General features: G+C 48.2%; 1 pseudogene; it reads right to left on the bottom strand.

Moving 5' to 3' along the window:
- Window positions 1-15,954: 15,954 nt before the first annotated feature.
- LOC106558677 lies at window positions 15,955-16,330 on the bottom strand (annotated as a pseudogene).
- Between the last annotated feature and the right edge of the window lie 5,322 nt (window positions 16,331-21,652).

Consider the following 21,652-nt stretch of genomic DNA (forward strand, 5'->3'; position numbering starts at 1 on the left):
TCGGAGCTCAGTCCCAGGACCCTGAGATCGTGACCTGAACGGAAGTCAGATGCTCAACCAACTGAGCCTCCCAGGTGCCCCTTTTACTCTTTCTTACGAAAATAGGTAGCATGTTATTTACACTGTCCTGTTTCTGCCTTTTCTTTTCCACCTTATATTTTTAAATTGAGATATAATTGGCACAGTTGACATCTAGTTCGCTTCAGGTGTACATCCTAGCGAGTCGATATATGTATACACTGTGAAAGGACCACAACATCTGTCACCACGCATAGTTACACATTTTTTGTGTGATGACAACTTTTAAGATCTACTTTCTTAGCAACTTCTAATAAAGCATGGCATTATTAATTTTAGCCACCATGCTATACATTTTATCCCCAGGACTTATTTTATAACTGGACGTTTGTACCTTTTGACGTCCTTCCTCTATTTCACCTCCCTCCCCAACCCCTACCTTTGGCCGCCACCAATCTGTTCTCTGTGAGTTTTGGTTTGCTTTGTTGTTCAGATTCCACATATAAATGAAATAATAGAGTATTTGTCTTTCTCTATCCCACATTTCACTTAGTATAATACCTTTAAGTTCCACCCATGTTGTTGTAAATGGTGAGGTTTTTTTCTTTTTTATGGCTGAATAATATTCCATTATTTGTATCACATTTTGTTTATCTATGCATCTATTGATGGATCCTCAGGCGGCTTCCATGTCTTGGCTGTTGGAAGTAATGCTGTGACGAGTGTGAGGGTGCATATATCTTTCAAGATAGTGGTTTTGTTGCCTTCAGATAAATATACCAAAGTGAAATTGCTAGATCATGTGGTAGTTCTATTTTTAATGTTTGGAGGAACTTCCATACTGTTTTCCCTAGCAGCTATACAAATTTATATTTCCACCAACATTACACAAATGTTCCCTTTTCTCTACCTCCTGGCCAACACTCGTTATTTCTTGTCTTTTTGATAATAGCCATTCTAACAGGTGTAAGGTGATAGCTCATTATGGTTTTGACTTGCCTTTCCCTATGGACAAGTGATTTTGAGCATCTTTTTTTTTAAAGGTTTCGTTAAGGGGCGCCTGGGGGGGGCTCCCTTCCCACAGGGAGCCTGCTTCTCCCTCTGCCTGTGTCTCTGCCTCTCATGAATAAATAAAATCTTTAAAATATATTTTTTGTTTATTTCAGAGAGAGAGTATGAGCAGTGGAAGAGGCAGAGGGAGAAGCATTTATATATATAAATATATAATATAATATATAATATAATTCAAAGTATATATATATATATATATATATATATATATATATATATATATATATGATTTGGAAATTTTTACCCCATTTAGCAGGTTGTCTTTTCATTTTGTTGATGGGTTCCTTTGCTGTGCAGAAGCTTTTTTTTGTGCAGAAGCTTTTCAGTTTGATGTAGTACAATATGTTTTTGTTTTTTGTTGCTTTGCTTTTTTTTTTTTTAAGGTTTTATTTATTTGAGAGAGAGAGAGAGCATAAGCAGGAGGAGCAGCAGAGGAAGAAGAAGCAGGCTCTCTCCTGAGCACAGAGCCTAATGCGGGGCTTGATCCCAGAGTCAAGGCACCTGAGCCAAAGGCAGACGTTTAGCTGACTGAGCCACCCAGGCGCCCCCTGTTGCTTTTGCTTTTGGTGTCAAATCCAAAAAATGATCACCAAGACCAATGTCAAACTGCTTACTTACCTCCTATGTTTTTTTCCCTAGGAGTTCTATGGTTTCATGCCTTACATTCAAGTCTTCAATCCATTTTGAGTTAATTTTCGTGTATGGTCTAAGATAGTGGTCCAGCTTCATTCTCTTGCATGTGGCTGTCCAATTTTTCCAAGACTGTTAAGATAAGGATTTCAGTGAAAGTGTTCTGTTTGGGAAGAGATTCCCAGAAATACTAGTAAAAGGGTGTGGGAAAGTGGGAAGGAAGTCAACACAGAGTGTGTTATCAAGCAAGTTACCACTGCAGGCATCTGGAGGTCTGTCCCATGACAAAACTCTGGAAGGCAGTGTAGACCACCTGCCTCAGTGTTACCCTGTGAGGTGTGAGGGGAGGGTGCTGGGGTATTTATACACCAGCTACCGCCTATGATTAAGTTCAGTGCTGCTACCTGGAGGGATTAACACTCTGTCACTTCTGGATTGTTCTGAAGGCAGAGCGGGCTCCAGCAGCCAGAAGATGCGCTCAGGCAATTACCTGCAGCTGTTGGCCTTCAGAAGTCAGGCCGGCTTGCCATGAAATGATAAAGGTTAAGAGGCTACACGCAGGGCATTGGCAGCATTTGTTACAGGAAACTCTGGGATTCCAGCGTGGCTGTGCCTGAAGATCCTTGGGGCAGAGAGGATGGCTCCCAGAAAGAACAAAACAAAACAAAACAAAGTTCACTGTGAAACATCCAGTTGAGGAAGTGAGCATGCACTTCTGTGTGGTCCTGGCCAAGCTACCTGCTGTTTTGGGGCTTCAAGGTGCCCGTGTGTAAGACTGTGATGATGCAACGGGCTTCTTCCCTGACCTCTAGAAGGCAGAGAGCTCATAAAATGTAACAGGATACAGGAATTAAAGTGTTGGAATATTTGTTTTTTCCCCAATTGGGAATCCTATTGTTTTTACTGATCATAATACTAAGAAATACAGAAGGTTTTTAAAAATCCAGATGTATAGAGAATAGAAAAGTTTATTTTTTTTTAAAGATTTTATTTATTTATTCCTGAGAGATACAGAGTGAGGCAGAGACACAGGCAGAGAGAGAAGCAGACTCCCTGCAGGAAGCCCGATGCAGGACTTGACCTGGGACCCAGGATCACGGCCTGGGCTGAAGGCAGACACTTTAACCACTGAGACACTCAGATGTCCCAGAGAATACAAAAATTTAAATTTAAATCCACCCCAAAGGTAGCCAATCATAAAAGCTTAATGAGCTGCATAACTTTCCAGGTTTTATGTCTATATAAATTTACTTGTTTACATAGAAGAACTCATAGGGAATGTACTGGTTTTTAATCTGCCTTTTTTTTTTTTTTTGCTTGACAATATTTTGAGGACATGTTGGCACACATCAAGAGGTATGGATTTACTTTATCCTTTTTCATAGTCTCGTGGGCCGTGTATAATTTACCAATAGTTTAACCAATCTATTATTTTTGGGAGGGGGCGTTGCTTTGAACTTCATTTGAGAAAACCTGAAGGTGAACATATCAAGAGAGCATACAGGAGGCATCCGAGGGGCTCAGTGGTTGAGTGTCTGCCTTCAGCTCAGGGCGTGACCCCGGAGTCCCGGGATCTAGTCCCACGTCAGGCTCCCTGCATGGAGCCTACTTCTCCCTCTGCCTGTGTCTCTGCCTCTGTGTGTCTCTCATGAATAAATAAAATATTAAAAAAAAAAAAAGAGTGTACAGGTTGGCAGGTGGGGAAGGTCAGTGAGGGCCACGGGGGTGCAGGTGGACTGTGGGGCTAGCTGGCACCGGCTCTGCGCCCCCAGGCCACGGCCCCACGGTGGCAGGTGACCTGGAGAGCGGCCCTGCTGATGGGACGGGCCTGCCCTGCGGGGACAGAGGGTGGGGGCGGGGTGGTGTGTGGGCGAGGAGCTGGCTCCCCTGCCGCCCTCGGTGTCTGTTGTGGGGGGCTCGGCGGGGCCCCTCTGGGGGCCTGGGCACAGGGGCCTAGGTGCGAGGCGGAAAGAAGTGCACTGGCCTCCCAAGGCTTGGAGGAACCCCCACCATGGACTTTTATGCCTTGTCCCAGTTTTTCCATAATAGATTTCCTATAGCAAATAAAGCTACAAGGAAAATCCTGCTACCTCCATCTCTGCTTATGGGGCAGGTGTTTCCACATGCTACACTTGCACAAATGGAAGGGCTTGATCAAGAGTGTACACGTTGGAAACATTGGAAACAATTCTTAATTGTATGAAATTATACATATACGCATAGGAGGAGAGGGATCGTGGCATCTCGCTAACACTGGGCATTTCTCGGCCTTGTATGGATTGTATTTTTCATGTCTTTTCACCTTTTTTCAATTGGGGCACTCATTTTTTTGAAATTTGGTTTGTATGTGTTCTTTGTGGGTTAAGGTTAACACGCCACCGAGATGCTGACAGTCAACAGTAAGCTCCAACCGTCACAATGTCACTTGCTGTTAAGTTCCATCTCTAGAGCATATCAAAGGACCGCAGTGGAGCCAGGACGGACGCCCTGCTGGAGACTCGAAGCAATCTGCAGGACAGATGGGGACAGATGGGGATAGAGAACTCCCCATGTGCCTCAAAAGCCTCTTTTGGGACACACAGTTGCAGGTAATAAATCTGTGTGTGGGCGTCGTATCGTGCCTTCTGGAAACTCCAGCTGCCCTCCTCCATGGCCAGTTTTCTGTGCATAGAGCTGAAGCATTTATGCACCTGGTCTGGTCTGAGCTGACTTCGTGTCAGTTTGGGGATGTTATTACGTACCATCTGACTATACTGCGGGACCCCAAAGCCTGTGCCAAGAGCATTTCTGGATTTACTGCTGACTCTTTACTCTTCCAAAAAGGAATTGGTTAGGAGCAAAGAGACCAAGGCAGAGGGGAGGGCGGGGACTGGAAGGGCTTTATCTCCCTCAATCTCCACCAACTCTCCTCCGTCCTCTTCCCCTCATCATTATTGAAATAATCACATAAAATTTGTGTTGTTTACAGTGAAATGTGTAAATAAAAGCATCTTCAGAAAACTGTAACTTAACCGAACTGTAATGTGTCACTTAGATGAGCAGGTTGTGCGTGCTCTGCTCTGTGCCTCCTCTGGGGCCTCCACGGGGAGGGGAATAATCTCTCTAAGCCAGGACTGGATTCCCAGCTGGGCTGGGCAAGTCTGGTTCTGGGGCTGGACCCTGGTGGGGGGGGGCGCCCTCCCTGGCAGGCTCTGGGGTCCTCCAAGCACCTTATCACCTCTTACCAGTTTCACTGGTAAATGGGAACAGGAGGTGGGGAGCATCGGCTTGAGATGATACTGTGGGTCCTGGTCTGCGGCCCTGAGCACCCTTGGCGACGCCAATGCCCAGGGAGGGATAAGGGGCACAACAGGCGCCCCTTTGTGGGGACGGGTGCATGTGGACCAGAGTCAGGCAGGGCCGGGCCAACAGACCAGGGCTGGTTTGAAGCCCTGGGTCCCAAACTTCCCCACCCACCTCTGCTTGCGTCCTGCTTTAGGAAGCTCATTTCAGTTCAACCGCATCCGTGTGGATTTCGATGCCAGATGAGCGAACTCCTGAATCGGAGATTTGAAAAGACTCTTTGTTCCATGTTTAAACTTTTAATGAAAACCTATCTACCAGATACTAAATTGTTTCCCTGCTGCAGAGTTCTGCTTATTAAATCTTACAGACTTTGTGGAGATAAATCGTTCTCCAAGGACGAACGGCTACGGCCTGGTTTTGTGCCGGGAGCCAGGCCTCCTCTGCAGCTGCCCCCCGGCCGGGAGGAGACTGGGATGTGCCCCCAGGTGAGTGGGTACAGCACGCCCAATCTCGGGCTGTTCGGCAGCTTTCCCCCACTCTGTGGCCTCTGACTAAACTTTTCCATTTTTTGACATATCTGTGCCCACGAAGACCCCTGTACACAGGTGGTCATGGAGCCCCAAGAGCTGCGTGTGGGATCCCAGACCCCACAGCAGGTTGGTAGCAGCGCTGGGACTGCAGGCTGAGCCCAGAGGAGCTTGGCGGGGAGACCGCACCCCGGTGCCCTGCTGTTGCCGGTGCCCCCAGCATCCCCGAGCATCCTCCAGCATCCTCCAGCACCCTCCAGCACCCTCCAGCATCCTCCAGGATCCTCCAGCATCCTCCAGCACCCTCCAGGATCCTCCAGTACCCTACAGCACCCTCCAGCATCCTCCAGGATCCTCCAGCATCCTCGAGCATCCTCCAGCATCCTCCAGGATCCTCCAGCATCCTCCAGCATCCTCCAGGATCCTCCAACATCCTCCAGCATCCTCGAGCATCCTCCAGGATCCTCCAGCATCCTCCAGCATCCTCCAGGATCCTCCAGCATCCTCCAGCACCCTCCAGCACCCTCCAGCATCCTCGAGCATCCTCCAGGATCCTCCAGCATCCTCCAGCATCCTCCAGGATCCTCCAACATCCTCCAGCATCCTCGAGCATCCTCGAGCATCCTCCAGCATCCTCCAGCATCGGCTGCGCGCTGTGCCCCGGGCGCCGACCCGCCGCGGCCTCCAGGTGCTGGGGTGGCGCGCGTCCTGCATCGGCGCCCCCCCCGCGGCGGCCCCGGGGCGGGGGGGCAGCTAGTTACCCACGTGCCCGTCTGTCCCGTCGCGGGCTCCCGGAGGCGGGGACCGGGCCTTGTGCTTCGTGGAACCCCGATGCCCAGTGCAGTAGAGCCGGGTGCCCGCCCCCCCGCCCCGCCCCGCCACCCGCTCCCCACCCCGCCCCGTGGCCCTTCCCCCCCGCGGCCCTTCTCCCCCATGGCTCGTCCCCCCACGGCCCGCTCCCCGCTCCCCCTGCGGCTCGCTCCCCGCCCCCCGTCACCCCCCGTCCCCCGTCCCCTCGCGGCCCTTCACCCCTGCGGCCCTCTACCCCCCGCCCCACTCCCCGTCGCCCCCCCCCCGCCCCCATCCCCCCGGCCCCCGGCCCCCCACGGCCCGCGCGCGCCACCCCGCGGCCCAGCCCCCCAGCCCCCACGGCCCGCTCCCCCGCCCTGCTCCCCGCCCCCCTGCCCCCCCCGTCCCCCCCCCCCCTCGTCCCCCGTCCCGCGGCCCGTCCGGTCCCCGAGCGGTCACAGTGCCACCCAGTGGCGGGCCGGCTGTGTTGCGGCTGCTCGCCGGGCCCCCCCCCCCCCCCCACCTCCGCTGCTGAGCGCTCGTCCGGGCGGGGACCCCTCCCCAGGGCCTGCCAGTACCCCACAGCCGAGGCCAGAAGGGGCAGGGACGCCAGGCGAGCCTCCCGCTGCCCTCGGGGTCCTCGCACGGAGGCCGGGCTCCCCGCTGCTGCGTCTGGAGGCGCACGTGCTCGGTCTCCCCGTCGGGGTCCCTTCTCCCTCCCCGAGGCTCAGCCGCCGCCTCCCCCCACGCCCCCTCCCTCCCCCCACGCCCCGCCCCCCTCCCGCCCCCACACACCTGCGGCCCTGCAGCCTAGATTCAAAGCCCCGCTTTGCACACGTCTGACACTGCAGGCAGGTCCCTGAATTTCCCTGGTCTCAGTTTCCCCGCAAAACGGGGGTGATGAAGCCACCGACACCGTGGCCTTGGGAAGCTGCCTGAACGCGGGAGGCCGCGCGCCCAGGCCTGTTCCCTGCGCCCCTGTTTCTCAGTTGCAGCCCTGGGATGGGGGCTGTGTGGGTCCCTCTCACCCCGCAGCACGGGCCTGGGCGAGGACAGTCAGCCTTCCATGGGGCCTGGCGAGCCACCTCGTCCTGGCCCTGGCTGCCGTGGCCTCGTGGCGCGGTCCTGGGAGTGTCACACCGTCTCTGGGCCTCGAGGAGTAGAAGGCGCTAGGTCATACTGTTGGGGGCCCAGGCCTTCTGATCTCAGAAGAAGAGGCTGTTTCCTCTCCCTGAGCCACCCCTACCTTCCAGCCTTTTTGGTTTTGGGACTGGCAAGACTCATTACAAGCGTAGGCCTCCCTAATCAGCTATCCCTAGTAGCTGTATCCCAGAGAAGAAGGAGTGATTCTGGCTTTGAGAGACGAAGGAGCAGCTCTGGGACAAAGGGGAGGGACATTCTGCTCCCCCCGGGAAGGATGTATCTACTCTAAGGTGAAGCCAGAAGCAGAGACATCTTAGGTCTGGGTTCAGATGGAGGGAAAAAGGGGGGACCACCACAGCGGGCCCAGGAGGGAATGAGGCACCCTGGTGTGGGCAGTGCCGGAGCCCAGGTGTGGCTTCCCCAACCCGCAGGAACTGATGAGAAACAGGTAGCAAATATGACAGATGCTCACCCTGCAGGCAAGGAGGAAAGTCATCTCTGATGAAAATGGGGAAATACGGGCCCTGAGCAGCTGAAAAACTATATTAAACAAACCTGTGACTCGTAAGATAACCTACAGAGAGTAAAAGTCTAAACACATGCGAGTTTTTAAATTCTGGATGGATTCTTCAAAGCTACCTTCTTCATCGAACTGTTTTTAGACCTGGATCTTCGGTTCTTAGTTTGTCCCATTATATTATTTGGCTTCTGAATCTTCAATTTCTGTTTTTTAAGATTTTATTTTAAGTGGGACGCCTAGGTGGCTCAGCAGTTGAGTGTCTGCCTTTGCCCCAGGGCGTGATCCTGGAGTCCCAGGATCAAATCCCGCATCAGGCTCCCTGCATGGAGCCTGCTTCTCCCTCTGCCTGTGTCTCTGCCTCTGTCTCTCCCTGTGTGTCTCTCAGGAATAAATAAATTAAATATATATTTTTAAGTTTAAAAAATTTTATTTTAAGTAATCTCTCCATTCAACATGGGACTTGTCCTTACAACCTCAAGATCAAGAGTCTCATGGTCTACTACTGACTGAGCCAGCCACGTGCCCCACCTTCTATTTTGTTTCGTTTCTAATTTTGTATCAAAAGTTCAAATTTTATCCTAATGACCATGCTATAATAGTTTTTTTTTTGTTTATGTCTAATAATTCCACTGTCTGGACTATCTGTGTGGAAACTCTATTGTCTAATGTTTATACTGGCTCTTGCTCTTACTTTCTTTCCTTCTATGTCTGATTATCTTTGATTGTGTGCTGAAAATTGTACTTGAAAAATTATTGGGGTAATGTTAAGACTAATATCTTCTTACAGAAAGGGTTTTCATTGACTTTTGCAAATGCGTAGGGGCAATAGCAGCCTGGAAGCTCCTTAGGTGTTGTCAGCGCTTGAGATTTTTCTGAATCACCCAGAGCACTTGAAACTGAGCTGAAGTACAGGAGAGAGCTAGCTAGTTTACTTTCAGTTTGCTCTTACCTCCAGGGTGCAGCCCCTCAGGATTACAGGCCTGAGCGTGCAGCAGTTTTCCGGAGTTGACCCTGCCTGGAAAAGCCCTAGATTCCAACTTACATGGCGTGAGCTCCCTCAGCTTTTTGGCCATTCCTTCTAGTTGCAAAAGTGTCCCCCAAACTGAGCTCTCGTCTCTGAATTTTCACATTTTCTGAGCAATTGTCTCTTGCCAATAATTGGCAAGGTGATTCCTTGCTCCTTGTTAGCTTTTTTTCTGGTTTTAGGAAAAAACTTTTTCATATGAATTATCTTCATTGTCTTCTAGAGGAGCTTAGTTCTGAATTATTGAGTTCACTGTTTCTGAAAGTGAGAGTTTTTTTCCTTGGTTTAAAATTGTGTCATAGCTTGGTATCTCCATAGAGGATGGAGGAATGCAGGAAGACTGAAGGCATAGGTGATCTGCAATCACATATTAGATACCAAAATACAAGGATTTTTTTAAAAAATTATTTTAGGGGCACCTGGGTGACTCAAGATTGAGCGTCTGCCTTTGGCTCACGTCCTGGAGCCTGCTTTTCCCTCCGCCTGTGTCTCTGCCTCTCTGTGTCTCTCATGAATAAATGAATAAGATTTAATTCTAATTCCAGTATAATTAACATACAGTGTCATATTAGTTTCAGGTGTACAGTATAATGATTCACCAATTCTAAACATTACTCAGTGTTCATCATGATGTGTCCCCTTAATCCCCGTCACCTATCTCTCGCATCCCCCCACCCCCCTCTCTTCTGGTCACCAGCAGTTCTCTATAGTTAAGAGTGTGTTTTTTTGGTTTGTCTCTTTTTTTCTATGTTTGTTTGTCAAAATAAAATGATTTTGAGTATTTTTCTTTAAATTCAATACCGTGGCACTGAAAATTATATATAACCATTTGCTCCAGGATTCTGATCCTAGAAAGCTGATCTATGGAAATTTTAATTGTGGCTGTTTGAAGTTAATAATTTATGCAGAAATTTATAAAATATGTGTTACTGAAGCGAGCATGAGGACATTTATAGAATTATTGATAATTAATAGAGAATTAGTTAAATTATAGTGCTTCTGTAGGATAGGATATTGTGCAACCATTGCTAATATAGGATAATACCTAATGGCATCGACAGCTAGTCACATCATACGAAAAGTGAGACTAGTCAATCACAAAATGATCCCTTTTCATATATTAACATACACTAGAAATATCACTAAAAACATAGTCGCTAAAATGTTAACAGTGATTATGTTGGGGTATGAGGTGACTAGTGATTTTACCCAATGTTCTTTGTGTTTCTATATTTTTGTCACTTCCTAAAATGAACATTTGTTACTTTTGTAACACAAGTTGAATTACAAAATAAAGTGTTGTAAATAAAATCAGATATTTTTATTATGTTGCATTGAAATTTTTATCTACACAAATAACACACAATTCAGATTTAAGAAGACTTTGTGAATATCTACTACCTGTTAGCTTCTTTCATACACATAGTTTTCCTAATGCTCGTAGGTGTCCAGGATTCAGGATTCAATCACAAGTGCAGTAAAGGTAGGAGTGGGGCAGTCTGGGCTCTGTTCTAAAAGAAATCAAGTGAAGTGATTGATTGATGCAAAATAAATGGTACGATTTTCATAGTCAGCAAATGTCTCCAAGGTACGAAAGGCCAAGTAATGGACACTATGGTGTACCCCAGTAGAACAGATGCTGACTTATAAAGAGCATATAAATACTGCAAAAATGGAAAATATGAGAATAGAAAAATGACGGCAATATTCCTATGATCTACCGCAGCAACAGTTAACAGTAGAAGATGCAGGCCATCGGGTTATTGATTCCAACCACCTGCTCTCTTCCTGTAAGGGGATTATACGTGTAATTGCAGTGCCTTCCCGCAGGCAGGTGTACCCCCTGCCCCACTGTCAGTATGACTTGCACTGCAGGACAGCGGGACGTGAGCAGGTCTGATATACACCACAGAAGCAGAAATTTTAAGAGCCCTTAGATGGGTCAGCAGTCTGTTTCTTGTTTGTTTTCTTTGGCCATAAAGGTGGCATTTCCTAAACTGGGGCTGATCCTTCAGGTTGGTTCCAGAATGAGAAGCTGCATGAAGCAGGGCCACCCACTGACTCACGGATACCAACACGCAGTGTGAATGAGAAATGTGCATTGTCGCAAGTCACTGAGATTAGGGTGGGGGACTGTTTGTTACCACATCAGAGCTCACTAATACATTATTTCCTCAAAAATACAATAGCAACTCTCTTAACTGAACTGTACTTTTTAAAAAAAAGATTTTGTTTTATTATTTTAATTTTTTTTTTGAGAGAGAGAGAGAGAGAGAGGGAGGGAAGGGCAGAGGGAGAGGGAGAGAGGATCTTAAGCAGGCTCCGTACCCAGCATGGAACCCAATGCGGGGCTCAATCTTATGACCCTGTGATCATGACCTGAGCTGAAATCAAGAGTCAGATGCTCAGCCTCTGGGTGGCTTTGTTGGCTAAGCATCTACCTTCAGCTCAGGTCATGACCCAGGGTCCTAGGATTGAGTCCTGTATGGGGCTCCTTGCTCTTTGTGGATATTCCTGCAAAAAAGGTCTGCCAGTGGGGTTTGCCCAGCAAACGTGTACAGCAAGTGACTGCGTATGGCCCCACCAGCCTGGTGGCCCTTTGCCATTTAGGAGGCTGTGTCACCACCATTGGGACAGAGTTCTGTGCTTTGAACTGGGAAGACCAGTCAGCAGTCGTCCTGGCCATGGGAGATAAAGGCAAGAAAAACAAGCCGCGACGGGAAGGTGGGTCCCGCTGAGAGCTACTTTGCTGGCACCGGCTGAGGACACGGCCCCACAGCCCGGAGTGGCAGCACAGGTCCCTCCACTTCCTCCGTCCTGACCGCTGCCTGGACAGGAGGACCCTCTGACGGCTGGCACCGGCCCCGGGACCACGGGCCCTTCTACGACCCTGCAGCCTGTCCTACTCCATGGGGGCCTTTGACCGTGACCTGAGACGGGAAAGATCTGTGCCTAGATGTGTCCCCGAGCTGGAGAAAGGAGAGCGATCCCAGATGGAGTGTGCACGATGCCGAGGGAGCTCTGGGGCCTGTAGAATGGAGGCGGACGATCCCTTAGATCCAAGGCAGGGGATGGACTCCCAGCTGCGGAGCTGCCTGCCCACAAGACAACTTCATTTGCTTCAGGGGGAAGGGCCGCCTGCAATGTCTGTGACCCGAGCCCGGGATGGGGGCCCTGCGGCTCCTCTGCCGCGGCCTAAAGCTGGGAAGTTTTCAAGCTGCCTGGCCTGGGGCCAAAGGGCTTCCTCCCTGTCCCCAAGCAGGACGAGTGGCAGGCCTTCTTTCCTGCTAGAGGAGTTATTCTTAAAGATCTTATTTATTTGAGTGAGAGAGAGAGACAGAGACAGAGAGAGGGCATGGGGGGGCAGAGGCAGAGGGAGAAGCAGACTCCCTGCCGAGCAGGGAGCCCGATGCGGGGCTCGATCCCAGGACCCGGGGTCACGACCTGAGCTGACACCAGATGCCTAACTGACTGAGCCACCCGGCGCCCCTGGAGGAACTTGTGAAGACATGTAGAAAATTCTAGAGCTAAAATTTCAATCTAGTTAAAAAAAAAAAAAAAAAAGAAAGAAAGAAAGAAAGAAAGAAAGAAAGAAAGAAAGAAAGAAAGAAAGAAATATTATTATTAGGTTCAACTTTTATTTCCAATTTTAAGTGGCAGAGCATTTTAGCAAGGGGTGACAGGTGGTTTTGATAACACATGACAACATCTTCTGGCAAGGTCTTATGAAAATGTAAAGAGTTGTTCAACTGTCAACCAGCCTCTTGAAGCTTTGCAAATTGCTCGAAGGGGAGGGAAAGGGACCATATCTATGCCGCGTTCCGTACTTATTATACATACCTGAAGCTTCAAGAAACTAATGAATAATGGCCTAGTTGGAAAAAATAGTAGTCTAGTCCTTAAAAGCCTCTCATGTTATAGGACACCCTCTAAATTACCTCAGAAAAACAAATTTTTGCAAACATTTTAATCTATATTTTAATATTAGAGGATGTCATACTTAAAAATAGATTCGTGTAATCACCCCTCAAGTGCTCATCATGCAGCTTGACCAATTATCAGTTGTGGCCAATCTTGTTTCCTCTTTACTCTCCCCCCCAACACACATGCACGTGCACACACACACACACACAGACTTCCTCCCTGTTTCCTCCCCAACCTCTGCTGCTGGATTATTTTAAATTAAGTTCTATACATTATATACCTATAAAAAAAAAGGAATTTTTTTTTTTAACAAAACGTTTTTACCTAAGTAATCTCTGCACCCAACATGGGGCTGGAGCTCACCGTCTTGAGATCAAGAGTCACATTCTTTTCTGGTGGAACCAGCCAGGTGGCCCAGAAAAGGACTCTTTTAACACAAACACCATACCATCATCTTATTTTTGCAAAAAAAAAATAATAATAATAATTTGTTTAAAACATCTAATAGCTAGTTGAGGATCAAATTTCCCTGATTGTCACCAAATGTTTGTTTCAGTCACTCATTGCATTCTTTTGACATGACTGTTATATTTCTTTGAATCTCTCAAAGTTCCCCTCTTTTGTTTTTTCCCACCTAGGCAGCCATATGGACCTTTTGTCCATAACCTAATCTGATGTGACCATGTCGCGAGTTACAGGGTTGTTTGCTTTTCCCACCCTTTAGGAGACAGTGCTCTGGCGTTCCCTTGGTGTCACGCCAGCTTCACACCTCCGCAGAGCTGTCAAGGGGGCCCCCATTTCCACCTATGATAAGTGCACCATATGAAAACCTGTTTCCTGGAGACCTTTTTGATGGTAAGCAGGGAATTGGAATTCTCAAGGCTTTCTGGTTTTGTTGTTCTCAAGAAATGAGTTTTTTAAAGAGACCCGTTGGGTGACTCCCCAAGAGGCTCTAGGGGCCATAAAAACACTGGGGCTGTTTCATGCCACATGGAACCAACAAGCAAAAGTTTGTAGATTGAAATGTTACTTTATAAAATACGCATTTAAAAATATGATTAGCTAAATTAGTACACTAGATAAACACAGACATAACTATTTCTCCTACATCTCAAAAGTCTTACATGGTCACGATGAACGAAAGTAGGAAAAACAGAGATGTTTTGATCAGGAGCTGCCGCGCATTGGGTCGTATAAGGTGCTTTTTCAGTTACAGAAGGAGAGTAATTTCCAGAGAAGACTCTGACTTCCCTTGTCCTTCCACATTTATTTTTATTTTTATTTTTATTTATTTATTTATTTATTTTTGAACTTTGCGAAGTCACTCCTCTTTCCATTGCTCTTGGTTAGGTTTTGCACTTGGACCACACAGAGAACTTTCTTTTTTTTTTTTTTTTTCACAGAGAACTTTCTAAATATGCTCTGGATTTGGTCCCTGGTCGTGACCATCCTCAGGTACCACTCGCTGTGCCCCCTTTTATGTGAGGCTCTGCTGGCTTCCCCCCGATGCACTTCCCCTAGCTTTATGCACCCTTCATGGTACATGGGAGCAATTAGTCAAGTGCCGAGCGAGGCAAACACAACTGCAAGGACCCCAGACCTTAGGGGAGTTCATTTCCTTTCTGTTGCCCCCCTTCCGCGGGAGGGCTATGCCGCGGCCTCTCCCTGGTATTTCCTATTATAATAGACTGGCTCTTTAAAAAAAAAAAAAAGATTTTATTTATTTATTCATGAGAGACACAGAGAGAAAAGCAGAGACACAGGCAGAGGGAGAAGGAGGCTCCCTGCAGGGACCCGATGCGGGACTCGATCCCGGGACCCTGGGGTCACACCCTGAGCCAGGCGTCCCTACAATGGATATACTCTTCAAGTCCGTGGCAGTCTGCGGCACTCAGGCCATCTGCGCCACCTATACTCTCTGAAACCGGGAATGCGCCGGATGATTACTGCTTCGTAGGGCTTGGTGCTGACTCTGGTCAAAGCCTCAGTTGTCATCTGATGCTGCTAAGGCCGTGGCTGGTGGGCCACGTTGGTGGTCTGAGTATCAAGGAATTAGTTCCATCTTAGAGTGAGGATAATTGTAACTGAAAGTTTGAGGGGATTTTCTTTACGTGGCACAGTTCCCCGGCACGATCACCACACGTTCCTGGTGAAAGACTAGGAGGAGGGTGTATAGGACACACTCGTGCTGTTAAACATGGTCAGCGGCCTCTTCGCTCTGGAAGTGGGCTCACCTGGGGCTGCCACTCTAGTAAAGCTGGGCCTCTACTCACCAGACCTAGGGTACATTGGATTATATATTTCAAATGCAGCTGGGTGATGCTGGTTTTTAAAAAACTATTTATTTTATTGTGTATTTATTTGGGGGGGTTGATGGTGTTGGTCAAATATCTCCTGCTGTCTACCTTAGGGCATCTGGTTGTTTGCACTTCTTGTCTCCTTGTGCTTGGGTAGGGCACTACATGGCACTTCTGGCCTATCAGTTATGATCAGATGAGATGTGTCACTTCAGGACCAGAACATCTAGTTGCCAATTTGTCACCCTCCAGAACAATCTGTCTGCTTGTGAGTCTGGCAGTGTTCAAGATGGTAGCGGCTCCATCAGCCTAGATCCCAGAGTGAGAAAGTCAAGGGACCAAGTAACCAGCAATAGACATACAGAATGAACAAGAAAGAAAACTTTTGTTTGTTTATGTTTTTTAAAGATTTTATTTACTTATTCATGAGAGACACAGAGAAAGGCAGAGAGAGACACAGGCAGAGGGAGAAGCAGGCTCCATGCAGGGAGCCCAAAGTGGGACTTGATCCCGGGACCCCAGGATCACACCCTGGGCCGAAGGCGGCACCAAACTGCTGAGCCACCGGGGCTGCCCAAACTTCGTTGTTTCATAACATTAAGGTTTTGACATAATTTAGCATAGCTGGTTTGGGGTTCTTTCTTTCTTTCTTTCTTTCTTTCTTTCTTTCTTTCTTTCTTTCTTTCTTTCTTTCTTTCTTTCTTTTTCTTTCTTTTGCCTTTTTTATTACTCAAAAAAGTCTTCAGTTTTAAATTTAGCTTTCTGACTCTGATCTTGCGCCTTCAACACTTTCACAACGGTTTTCTGATCCTTGGGAAGGAAGGCACGCTTGATCCTGTCACAAACACACTCAGCACACAAGGAACCATTACAGGCCCCGCTGATGTGTTTTTTCATTTTAGACAAGCTCCTGAGCACTGGGGGTCTCCAGCACAAACTCCTCGAGGTCCGCCTGGGCACTTGCACGGGCAGATTTTGGTGCTTTCCCAATCTTCTTGGGACAAAGGTAAACGATTCTATTACCAGGGGTTCAGCACAGCCTAGTTCTGTTAGAGGCTGTCTTGTAGGACAGCTTACGGCCGTACATCAAACCCTGGAACATTCTGAATGCCTACAGGTGCCGTCCCCAGAAGACAGTTGGCATACTCTGATTGACACAGAAACTGATGCTGAGAATGCCCACGATAGCCTAACTGTGGAAAGAGCCGAGACGTCCATCATCAGATTACTGGCTAAGAGGGTGTGATATCCACGTACACAATGGAATATTCCTCAGCCATCAGAATGGACGGATACCTACCGTTTGCATCAATGTGGATGGAACTGGAGGGCATTATGCTGAGTGACGTAAGTCAGTCAGAGAAAGACAATTATCTTATGGTTTCACTCAGGTGTGGAATAGAAGAAACAGCACAGAGGATCGTAGGGGAAGGGAGGGAAACCTGGATGGCAGTCATCAGGGAGGGAGAAAAACCACGAGAGACTCCTAACTGTAGGAAACAACTGAGGGACTCTGGAGGGGAGGTGGGGGGAGGGGATGGGGTCACTGGGTGACGGGCATGAAGGATGGCACGTGATGGGATGAGCACTGGGTGTTATACACAACTGATGAATTACTGAACTCACGTCTGAACCAATGAGGGACCATATGTTGGCTAATTGAATTTAAATTTTAAAAAAAGAAGAAGAAGGAACTGATGCCAAGAGATGAAGTGTGCCTTCACAAAACCCTAACTTTTGGGATCCCTGGGTGGCTCAGTCCTGGGATCGAGTTCCACGTGGGGCTCCCTGCATGGAGCCTGCTTCTCCTTCTGCCTGTGTCTCTGTCTCTCTCTCTGGGTCTCTCATGAATAAATAAATAAAATCTTAAAAAAAAAACAACCAAACTAACTTTTGTGGCCTTGACTTAGGAGTCCACTGATGGGGCTGGTTTTGGAAGCTGTTTCTCACTGATACAATTGATAAAACCATCACCTACAATTACTTGGAAGGTAGATCATGATACCAGTAAGCCTGTAACTCCAGAAGATTCTAAAAAACCAAATGTTAGTAGCTTGTGTTGGTTGATATTGACTATATAAGACAAGATACGTAAAGAGGCATTCTCAGGAAAGAACGGACTATGTTATCCTAAGCAGGAATGGCAGGGAGCAGTGAGTTGTGGCGGTCTTGCTTCCATCCCGAGGCCTCTCCCTTTGGCTTCTAGATGGGCCATCTTCTCCCCCCTGTTTTCATGAGGCCTCTCCTCTGTATGTACCTATGTCCTAATTGCCTCTTCCTATATAGACACCAGTCAAATTGGATTAGAGTCCACCCCAAGGACCTCATTTACTTTAATCATCTCTTCTTAAAAATAAAAAATATATATATATTTATTTTAGAAAAAGAGAGCATGAGCCAGCAGGAGGAGGGACAGAGAGAAAGGGAGAGAGAGAGAATCTCAAGCAGACTCCCTGCTGAGCGCAGAGCCCCACATGGGGCTTGGTCTCATGATCCCGAGATCATGACCTGAGCCTACATCAAGAGTCAGAGCCTAACCAACTGAGCCACCCACGTGTGCCCCTCAATTATCTCTTCAAGACCCCATCTGCAGGGCGCCTGGCTGGCTCAGTCAGAGGGGCATAGGACTCTTGATGTCAGGGTTGTGAGTTTGAGCCCTATGCTGGATATAGAGATTACTTAAATAAACAAAATGTCAAAAAAAATTATTCTGTCTCCAAATCATCTGAGGTCCTGGGGGTCAGGACTTGAACATACGGATTTGGGGTGGGGGTGGTGCAGTTCATCCCACAACACTCCCCCACCATGCCTGATGGGTTCAAGGTACCCGAGTTAAAGAGATAGACGGAGATGAGAAGAAAGAGCTGTGGGTACGTTGTTGCGAATACAGTGGATTGAATCAAATTGTTTAGAACGATAATGAAATGTCGCTCCCTACCCGTGGTAGGACTCCTTGCCTTAAAGTCTAATCTGATAATAGTATAGTCCTATCAGATTTTTTATGATTACTGTTTTCATTATTCATTTATTTATTTATTAGAGAGGGGAAGAGGGGAGAGGGAGAGAGAGAGAATCCTAAGCAGGCTTCATGCCCAGCATGGAGCCCGACATAGGACTTGATCTCACAACCCTGAGATCATGACATGAGCCAAAATCAAGAGTGGGACACGTAACCGACTGAGCCGCCAGGTGCCCTTGCCTATTTATGTTTGCTTGTTTATTTGTTTAAGTAGGCCCCAGGCCTCCTTTATGTGGGGCTTGAATTCATGGTCCTGAGATGGAGAGTCACACACTTTACTACCTGAGCCAGCCAGGCACCCCTTACCTTTTGCCTTCTAAATTAATTTGAGTTAATAACTTCTATTTAGTGTAATTTTTTTTTTTATATAGTCACAGAGAGAGAGGCAGAGACACAGGCAGAGGGAGAAGCAGGCTCCATGCACCGGGAGCCCAATGTGGGATTTGATCCCGGGTCTCCAGGATCACACCCTGGGCCAAAGGCAGGCGCTAAACCGCTGCGCCACCCAGGGATCCCTATTTAGTGTAATTTTTATATGATTGAGCTTAAGTACTCCATCTTCCTATTTATTATTTGTCTTATTTATGCTTTGCATCACCTGTCTTGGTTTCTTTAGGGTCAAACAAGTTTTTTTTTTTAAGATTTTATTTATTTATTTATTTATCTATTTATTTATTTTTATTTATTATTATTTTTTAACCTATTTATTTATTTGAGAGAGTAAGCATGCAGTGCACGAATTGGGGAACGGGGAGGGGGAGGGCGAGAATCTCAAGTCGACCCCAAGCCAAACTTAGAGTCCACCATGGGGCTTGACGTTGGGACCCTGAGGTCATGGCCTGAGCTGAAACCGAGAGCTACCCGGGCGCCCCACGGAGCACTTTTTTTAGTACTGTATGTCATCTCCTTTTTGACATTTTCCTAGAGCTCTTTGCACTGTATTTTAGTAGTAATATGCAAACTTAATCTATCAAGATGCTGAAATCCTATAATACAGTTCTTCGGATATTGTTTGTGCTTAGTTTTTATTTTTATATTTATTTATTTATTTATTTATTTATTTATTTATTTATTTATTGTGCTTAGTTTTAGAGTTTGCCTTTGGTTTCTTTCTTAGAATTTCTACACCTCTCCTGAAATCCCCATCTCTTTATTTTTTATGTTTATCTTTCCCATACATTCTTCAATGTATTTAGAATCCTTGTCTGCTAGTTTCAACATCTGTACCATGTGTTTGTACGGTCCTCGTGACCACTTCCCTCTGTATTATGAGTCACATTTTCCCGTTTTTCAGCATGGCCAGCACATTCTTATTGGCTTCTGAACATTGTGGTTGATACAGTTTAGAGACTCTAAATTTCATTATCCTCCACTTGCAAATGTCAGGTTTTATTCTTGAAGGAACTTAAACCACAGGCAGATCATTTGGATCCTACAAAGCCTTGGTTTTAGACTTTTTCATCTAAATTTAAATTTTGCCCCGAGTCCTAGGGTGTAGTCCTTGGTTCCAGGAAGTGGAACCCTTCCTTTTAAGGTGTGGACCTTCTGGGGTTTCAGTGGAAAGTAGAATGTTTACCAGGCTTTTCTAACTTGACAGGATTTGAGCTCCAAAATTCTGTTTCTCTAGCATTGGATGGCAGTTGAAATTTCCGCTTAGCTTTTGCCTTCCTCTGGATTCCTTGGAGTCCTGCCCTGCACGTGCGCAGCACAGGAGTCAGCCAAGGACTCCAGAGGAGTCTGTGCACAGATCTTGGGGCCCTCCAGCATGCCCTTCTTTCTGGGGTTCCCCCCTCACTGTTAGATGCCCTGAGGCCCTGACCTGTGATTCCTCAGCCAGGTATGTTGACTTCCTTCTGCTTGAGATCTATCCCCTCCCCCACTCCACCCACACCTGCTCCACCCGGTCCCGCACTGCAGACTGAGAAACCTGGGAGAAAAGCTGAGTAAATGGGGATCTCACTCCAAGTTTTTCCCTTTTTTTCAAGAATCATATGCCCTCTAGTTTCTGCCTACTTTTGTTTGTCCTCAAATGCTTTCAAACAGTTGGCTTTTAAAAATATTTTGTCCAGGGGCACCCAGGTGGCCCACTGGTTGAGCGTCTGCTTTCATCCCAGGGCGTGACCCCAGGGTCCTGGGATCAAGTCCCGCATTGGGCTCCCTGCAGGGAGCCTGCTTCTCCTTCTGCCTGTGTCTCTGCCTCTCTCTCTGGGTCTCTCATGAGTAAATAAATAAAATCTTTAAAGAAAAGAGAGAGAGAGCCCAGACATCATTGCAGCCCCCCTGAGACTGGAACACGTAACCCAGGAGGTAGTTCATCGCTGTGGGTAGTGCTGGCATGCTGGCTAGCTGTCTGAAAGAAAATCAACAAGGACCATCCACCTTTGCTTCTGGAACATCTTTAGTTCCAGTTCCGTGGGCCACGTTGGCCGAGCCGGTGAGGCAGCAAGGGGGGACACCTGCTGTCCGGTGTCCTTGCTCCGTGGCCTGTGGGGCCCTCTGCCCTCCCCGCAGCTGAAGCGTGACTGAGCGTGACCTGGAGAGCCGCCCCGTGTGGGGGGAGAGAAGCAACACAATGGGGTCGGGTCTGTGACGAATGCCTGCACGAACTACACAGAAAGGGGGACACAGAGTTGCCTGGCAAGGGACGTGCATCCTGATTTTGTTGTTTTTGTTTTTAGTGGGGGAGGGAGAGAGAGAGAATCTTAACACACCCAGCATGGAGCCTGATGCAGGACTCGATCTCACAGCCCCGAGATCCTGCCCTGAGCTGAAACCAAGAGTCAGAGGCTTGACCGACTGAGCTACCTGGGTGCCCCACGTGACTGGTTCTCCTTGCTGAAGCCGGGTGGGGTTGAGTCCGTCTCAGAGGCTCCTGAGGCTGCTCCACAGTGCGGGTCCCCCCGGCACCCAGCCCCAGAGCAGGCCTCTAGCCTGGATGTCGGAAGCACCTGAGAGGGCCCCAAGGGACCCAGTGGTGCCCAGGGCTGGGGAGGAGGGGGACGAGGCAAGCACAACAGGCACCCCGGGAGCCAGGTGTGAGCGTGCCAGTGCCTGGGGCCCGCGCTAGCCTCAGAATCCTAGATAGGGCCCCAGAGACTGAGGGCAGAGGCCAACAGCCTGGCATTCCTGTGCCCTGGACGGACGCCTCGCCACGTCAGGATCTTGTCACCCGGACTGGACCCCCCAGAGGTTCTCTGGTCACAGCGCACAGACAACCTGCTGATCCCTAGAGGACGCCCCGGGCTTAAGCCGACGAGGCTCTGCAGGGACCGCAGGGGCCGGGGTTGCCAGCAGGGCTTCCAGCCTCCCCGGGCACGCCTGGCGATGCTCAGGCCAAAGGTGCAGGCCGGCGGTCCCCTCTGCTCCCCCGGCGGGTGTGTGACCGGTGGTGGCTTTCTCTCTGCA

This window comes from Canis lupus, chromosome 4 (assembly GCF_011100685.1).
Source record: "Canis lupus familiaris isolate Mischka breed German Shepherd chromosome 4, alternate assembly UU_Cfam_GSD_1.0, whole genome shotgun sequence".
NCBI lineage: Eukaryota > Metazoa > Chordata > Mammalia > Carnivora > Canidae > Canis > Canis lupus.